Source organism: Triticum dicoccoides, chromosome 7B, assembly GCF_002162155.2.
Source record: "Triticum dicoccoides isolate Atlit2015 ecotype Zavitan chromosome 7B, WEW_v2.0, whole genome shotgun sequence".
Lineage (NCBI taxonomy): Eukaryota > Viridiplantae > Streptophyta > Magnoliopsida > Poales > Poaceae > Triticum > Triticum dicoccoides.
The window spans coordinates 407,527,357-407,535,540 of NC_041393.1; positions in this window are offsets into that span (position 1 = coordinate 407,527,357).

The following is an 8,184-nucleotide window of genomic DNA, read 5'->3' on the forward strand; positions in this document are numbered from 1 at the left end:
GGGGGGCAGGCACGCTCTGGTGGGTTCTGCACACCCAGTTGCCCCCCTCAGGTACCTCTTGGCTCCATAAATTCCCTTTATTAATATAAAAAGTCCTCGCAAAGTTTCGTTCCATTCCGAGAACTTTTATTTCTGCACAAAAACAACACCATGGTAGTTCTTCTGAAAACAACGTCAGTCCGGGGTAAGTTTCATTCAAATCATGCAAATGAGTGTCCAAAAGAAGAGGAAAAGCTTTTGGAAAAGTAGATACGTTGGAGACGTATCAACTCCCCCAAGCTTAAATCTTTGCTTGTCCTCAAGCAATTCAGTTGATAAACTGAAAGTGAAAAAGAAAAACTTTTACAAACTCTTTTCCTCTTGTTTCGTAAATAAGCTTAAACATCACCCAGGTTTACAGCAAGGATTATAACTAACCATGTCGACAACAACTCTTAAAAATTATATTAACTCATATCAATGACATAATCAACTAGAGAGCAATAATAAGATATCTCAAATAGCAACACATTGTCAAAACAACCATGATATAATATGACAATAGTGGTATCTCGCTAGCCCTTTCTGAGACCGCAAAACATAAATGCACAGTACCCCCAAAGTTCAAGCAGCGACTAAACATTATAATTCATGCTAGAAAAGATCCGATCACGATGCACCCAACATTAGCTACACACAATGCATCCACATGATAGCAGTGCTCTCAGGTTTTGGCGCTTATTTGAGAAGGTGATGACACAACATAAAACTAAATAGATAGTCCCTTCGCAGAGGGAAGCAGTGATTTGCTGAGGTGCCAGAGCTCAAGTTTTTAAAAGAGAGGTAAATGATATTTTGAGACATGTACCCTTCTCGTTTACTTCATGAGTATCAGTTATCAATATCTTCCATTCTAAACACGCTAGTGGTGGTTCCCAAGCGGAAATGTAAAGGTTATGACTCCATTGGGAGTTTTTGTTTGATTATTTTTAAGCTCTTTTGTTTTTGCAGTTTGGGACTGGGCATCCCTATTACCGCCCTTTTCTCGTGCGATGGCAAGTGAATAAATATTCGACCTAAGAATAACCCGCTTAGCATGGAAGATACCGACTACCTCGTGTCGTTCCATGAACGATCTAGGAACACAAAAAGTATATTTATTTGAAGCTTTTAGAGATAGCACATGTGAATTTACTTAGGACGGCAGGGTAATACCGCATATACGTAGGTATGGTGGACTCATCTGGAATAACTTGGGTTTCAGGTTTTTGATGTACAAGCAGAGTTCCCACTTAGTACAGGAGAAGGCTAGCAAATAGGTTGAGAAGCGGCCAGCTAGAGAGCAACAACGGACATGAACATGCATTATGCATAAGTAACATTGGATACTAGCATGAGTAGGATATGAACACCATGAAAATAAATATCATAGAGGCTATGTTGGTTTTGATTCAACTACATGCATGAACATGTGCCAAGTCAAGCCATTGGAACATTCAGAGGAGGATACCATATCATGATACTACATCACAATCATTTTAACGCAATGTTGACATCTAAGATAAATCAGTATTCACTCCTAGCTACTTATGCATGGCATGAGAAACTATAATCTCTAATTGTCATTGCAGACATGTTTGATCATAATAGGCTGAATCATGGATACTAGGTTAAACATATTTACAAGAACAAAACAAGTCGAGTTCATACCCGTTTCTCTCTGCTATGGTCAGTTCATCTAATATCTTTCCTTTCACTTGCATGACCAAACGATTTGAAAATAATAATAGTGCAAGAGTGTCATGTACTAAGATGGAATTTCCAAACATTTTATTCAAGAGGAGAAGACAAGGTAATATGGGCTCTTTGTTAGATCAACAATGCAAATGAGAGCCACTCAACATTTTCATCGTGGTGTTCTCCTTGGTATGACTCAATAAAAGGAAAAGAAATTCAGAGAAACACACTGAAATATTTTTGGAGTTTTTGGTTTTTCAAAAGCAAGAAAATGAAAAAGGGAAAAGCAAAAACGAGAAAAAACCTATTTATGCGGGAAAGCTCCCACCAAGTAAAAGAAGAACAAGGAAATCTTTTTGGGTTTTGCTTTTAGTACTACAGCAATTTAAACTAGGAAGGAAAATCAAAAAGAAGCAAGAAACATATTTCTGGATTTTCTCAAAGTTGTTCAAACACACAAGAAGAAAGCGAGAAAAATAATTTAAGCATGGATGATACAATGAAAAATGGTGGACACCGACAACTGGAATGAATTGTGTGAACATGAATGTAATGTCGGTGGGAATACGTACTCCCCTAAGAATAGACTTTTGGCCTAACTTGGTAATCACCAGTTGTAGAAGCCATGAGGTCCAATGTTGAAGTGCTGGGGAGCAGGCACCATAGGGTCCCACTTCTGAGGCTCCGCCTGTGCCGCTGCCAGGTTGTTCTGGTAAGCGACAATGTCCTCAGGCATAATCATATATCCGTTCCTGGCAACATAATCAAAGAAAGGAGGTAAAGGCAAGTGAATAATATCACGAGTTTTCTCACTGAAAACTAAGTTGTAAGGCAAGTCAATATTAGGGTAATCAGCACCAAGAAACTAATGGTCCTTCATAGCTTCTCTATCTAGGTAAACCTTGGTCAAAGGGTGATCATGCTAGCGTATCTGCACATTAAGTGAGTCGCCAAGCAAGTAGTGTAAATGCCCCCATTTATTTTACCCTTGAATCTGTTAAGGTGAAGGCGATGTGCCACAATAGCTCCCAAGCTATAAGTGTTGTCACCATAAACTGCATGATGCAAAACAGCAAAGTCTGGGGCGCTAAGTGACCCCACCTTCTCCCTCGCTAGTAAGCACTTCGCGATAAATAAGGAAAAATAATGCACGGGAGGAAACTGCAAGCCAAGGGCAATGGTGCCCGATACTCCTCTCTTATCCCCCAATTTTAGGGTACGGTAAAGACATCAAACTTTGAGGGCCTAGGCTCTACAAAATTCCCATCAGAAGGAAGCATGCATATGACACAAAATTCAGTAAGTGGGATCTGGCGGTGTTCAACATATACATTAAATGACACCTCAGGGGGATTATTTCTAGAATGAGAATGAAAATTTTGCACAAAGGAGTTTGTGAGGAGATGATATAGTTCGCATTTAGTTGCGATAAAGTCGGTGAGGCCGGCATTAGCAGCATATTGGTTGAACTCTTGGAGGATTCCGGCCTCTTCCATGAATGCATTATGCGGCCACTCGCACGGTCGTAGCTCCGCCAACCTCGGGGTATGGAGAGCGTTGTCAGATGACTACCCAATATCCCCCTTGGAGTTCTTCTTGTAAGCAAACTTGCTAAAGAAACTCATCCTTTTTCTATGAACAAAATTCTAAAAAATTTAGTCCACAAAATTGATAGCAACTACTCATAGAGATGTATAGAGGCCATATCAAACATTCAAACTACTAGAACTCTAAGAATTCAACAGGAAAGCTCATCTATAGCAGCACCATGAATAGATAATTATTCTAAATATAAACCACTAAAACAAAAACTAATTGGAAACATGGAGGAGTCACATACCAAGCAACAAATCCCAGGACTAGTTTCAAAAATGGAGCTTCGAGCAAAGAGATCGAAATCTGCGGTTTCGGGAGCAAGAACACGAGAGAGAGTGTGGTAGTGATTTTTTCTAGGTGAATGGAGTGATGCGGGAAGAAGAAGTAAGTGAGGGGGCCCACGTGGGGATAACAACCCACCAGGGCGCGCCTGGGGGTCCTTGCACCCCCAGATGGGTTGTGCCCAACTGGTGCACCTCCCTCTGATATTATTTGCACCACAAATTCAGAAATATTCAAAATAAAATCTTATCAGATTTTCAAAGCATTCTGAGAACTTTTATTTTTGGGTCTTTTTTTTATTGCACGGAAAACTCAGAAAACAGACAAAGCATGGCATTTAATTTTATTTAACTAACAAAAACAGAAAACAAAAGTTAGGGACAGAAGTTAGTGCTCACTAAATTCATCAACTTCATACCTCTCAAAAATGATCCATTAATAAGGTTGATCAACTCTTATTAACAACCACTTTCGATTAGCATGAAACCGAAGAACCTTTGTAAATCACTAAGTTACCTCAATGGGGATACGAATGTCCCCATCCATAAGCATTTCATATTTCTTTTTAACAGTAGACAAAGGTAGTTGAAAACTTCCAATAGTGATTGAGGGAGATTTTTCAATAACATTAATACCATTCACTTGGAATTGTTTCTTTGAAAAGTGCACCGTATGCTCACCATTGATATGGAACGCGACCATGCTTTTATTGGAATCAATAACAACTCCTGCAGTATTCAAGAAGGGTCTACCAAGGATAATCAACATGTCATCATCCTTGGGCATCTCAAGTATAATAAAGTCAGTCAAAATAGTAACATTAGCAACAACAACAGGCACATCCTCACAAATACCGATTGGTATGGCAGTTGATTTATCAACCATTTGCAAGGATATTTCAATAGGTGTTGTGGAATAGTCACGGCAGATGTCCTAGCGTGAGGACTTAGTCGTGGAGCCATCGCAACTAGGTTAGCTTAAAGGAGTTAAACAGGACAAAGGACAAAGAGAGTGTATACTGGTTTGGCCCCTTGTGGTGAAGGTAAAGGCCTAATCCAATTTGAGGTGGTATTGCTTATGTCTCGATTACCAGGGGGCAAATACGCTTGACCTAGCTTTTCGATCTCTCGTTTCTTACCCTGAACCGCCACCGAGTCATCCCTTTATATACACAGGTAGACGCCCAGCGGCTCATGGAGTCCCGGTCGGCTCATAGACAACGTGTCCGGCTTGGTGACTAAATATATCTGCCTTACAGTACAAGTCATACACATATGGCGGTTTACCCCTATGGGCCTTAAGTCGCCCTTGGGCCTTGGGCCCTTGCTTCGTGAACTGCCATCTTCAATATCCTCATGGGCTTAATATTATGAACTGCCATAGGTATAAGCCGGCCCCTCCTGGGTGGGTCATACCTAATAGTCATATCCCCAACATTAGGCCCCAGATTGATTTGAATTTGTTCATGTCAATCTTCAACACCTAGAAAAAATCATTCCTTCTTCATTTGCGCTAGATCTCATAATCCGCCATGACATCATCTTCTGCGATCGTGGAAACCCGCCATGACGTCATCTGCAATTAATTTTACCCAATATCCAACATATCTTAACAGATCCTTATCTTTAATCACCAGCCCAAAAATCAAGGCGCCCGAGCGGCTGGATAATCATTCTTTGGCCTCCTCGTTTTTCGCGCCCACATGTTACCTTCTCCTTATAAATAGGGTCAAACACCCCTTCTTTCATTCTCCCCCTTTCTTCTTCTCATCTTCTACCTCTCTCCATGATGCATCTGAATGCCTTAGCACCGCCGCTGCCGTGAAGCTCACCGTATTCCTTGTCCTTGGCCGCTGCATCGACCGGAACGGGACCAGAGAAACTGCAGCGCCTCTTCACTGCTCCTCGGATCCAGTAAGCACCTTATCCTCTCTACCGTAGATCTCCATTAGGGATTATGCAGTCTTTAAGTTCTTCGTTGTTCTTCACTGTACTTTGTTTTCTTCTTCAACCCGAGTAGCTTCTGATCTGAATATGGTATAGAACTCGTGCGGTAGCAGTTTAACCTTTGCTCTTAATATCAACACACTTTTTCCTTCATAGAAGATCTCATCAGAGCACACGAACTCCTCTCCTGCCTCTTTAGGTTTAGAAGTTATTTTCTTTTTTCACACAACGCTCGATCCAAATCACCTGCTCCAATCTGTTAAAACCTGTTTTTTCAACACTTAGCAGATTTCACTCTTAATAAATATCAACCTGGTCATGGTGGCTTACATCACCAGTTGTTGCTAGATTCAACACATAGCATATTTCACTCTTGATAGAAATCAATCTGGTCATGGCAGCTTACATCAATAGTTGTAGCTACTCATCTATCATTAGGCCCCTTGTAAGCCGCCATTCTGAATATGTACTGTAATGCTTTTCCTCCGGCTTAATGAATCAACTTAAACCGGAAAAAATGTTCTTTCTTTTAGGCTTCCTTCTTCACAATGCCGCCGAAGACAGCCACTTCATGTAACTGGGTTCCCTCCATTGTCACTGAGGACATGCTCAAAGACTTTGTGAAAACCGGCTATTTACCAGAAAAAACTATCATGCATTATTGTGTGCCAAATCCAGAAGAACAAAGACCTCGGCCAAAGGATAGTGAAGTCATTGTTTTTACTCACCACATGAATCGGGGCTTCTCACCGCCCGGCTCTAACTTTTCCGAGATGTTCTGCACTTCTTTGATCTTCATCCTCAAGACTTCGGACCCAATTCTGTGTCAAACATCTACAACTTTCAAGTTTTCTGTGAAGTATACCTTCAAGAGGAGCCCAGTGTTGAACTGTTTAGGGAATACTTTTATTTGAACCGCCAAAACGAGTTTAGCAATGGACCTAGCTTGGAACTTGGCGTAATCCCAATTCAACAAAGAAGAGATGCTATCTTCCCTTATGCTCGCTTGCCGAGTCACCCCAAAGATTGGAACCAGACATGGTTTTACTGCAAAGATACCTCTCCGGTTGATAAGAACCCACTGCCAGGCTACCGTGCCCAACGTCTTGACTCAAAACATCATCTTCCTGATAAGCTTACCGCTATTGAACGTAAAAAGCTAGCCCCCACTATTGCAAAGTTCAAGGCTCTGCTAGGAAACGGTTTAACCGACATTGACTTGGTTCGATGCTGGGTTGCTTGGCAGATCATACCCTTGGTGGATCCACTGAGCCACATCTCCGTGCGTTTAACTGATGATGCCATCAATGAAATGACAAAGTCTCTTCTGAATGAATATCCAGCACACTGCAGCAAAGTGGGTCTAAACCCTTTCTGCACACTTAACCTGCCACCAGATGTGAGTCTTTAAATTACTTACTTTTGCCTTCAGCACTCCAATTTTCTATTAACACAACTTCGATGACTTTCACAGGCTGAAGATGATTTTTGGAAAAAGAAATATGACCACGAAGCTGCGAAAAAGGCCAGAGCTACCTAGAAAGCCGCCAAGAAGACCGCCAAGAAGAATAAGAAGAAATCCAGTACTTCCGAGTTGTTTGAACTGAACGACAGCTCTGAGTCAGAGGTAGCTCTTGATTCTCTTGGATCCTTTTTCAACTATCTTATTGACATTTATTATCATTAGGATGATATGGGGGCCAGTCAAGCTAGCGATGAAGAGGTAACTATCATTTCCTCCGACTCCGAGCCTTTGCCAAGACCGAAAATTCGAAGAGTAATCCAGAAAGTAAGCTTTTCAAACCCCTTAGATCATCTGGATCCTCACTTTCTTTTGAAGCAACAATAGCACGAGAGCCGGCGACAGACTCGGACCAGCGGAGGTGAAGAATTATCTTCCGGCTTACCAAACACTCCAAGGAAACGTCGAAATGAGGTCATCCCCGATTTAAACTCTTTTTATCCTCTGGCGGGTCTCATCCGCCGACCACTTAATTCTTCCGATTCAAATTATCAGGAGACCTCTCGCCCCTCTTCCGGCGACTCATCACAGTCCCATCTGCCAGCTTTCAAAACTGCTCCTGGGTAATAAAAATTACTTATTATTTGCTCCTTATGCTCCTTTATATTTATACTGACCTCTCATGACCCATGTAGTGGAAAGGCCAAGCCTAGCAAGAAGGCAAGGGTGAGCAAGCTGGCTGAAGAACCCAAAGTCAATGAACCGGAGCAACAAATTCTAGCGCCTGAAACCTCCGTCCCTCAACCAGAAGAACCGGTTCTTGACGTTCCACCAGTGATTCCTGACCCTTCTATTGGTCAGACAAACAACGATCCTTTGAACACTGAATCATCAAGCCCACATAAGCCGGCTGAAACACATGCTGATGACGTGATGATTACTGGCATCGGCTTTAGAGAGACGGGAAAACCTACTGTCTTGGCCAATCACTCCACCAAAGAAGAACATATTGAGAGGCGGAAAGTGAGATTTGACATTGCCAACTACTCTCAACTGAGTATTGGTGAAGTATACTCTGGTTATCTCAATCAAGTGCACACCAGCCGCGATCTTGAAGTTGACATGGTGAAGCAGATGCATAAAAAATTTGAGGTATGAACTCGTTCTTTAATGAGTTGTGCA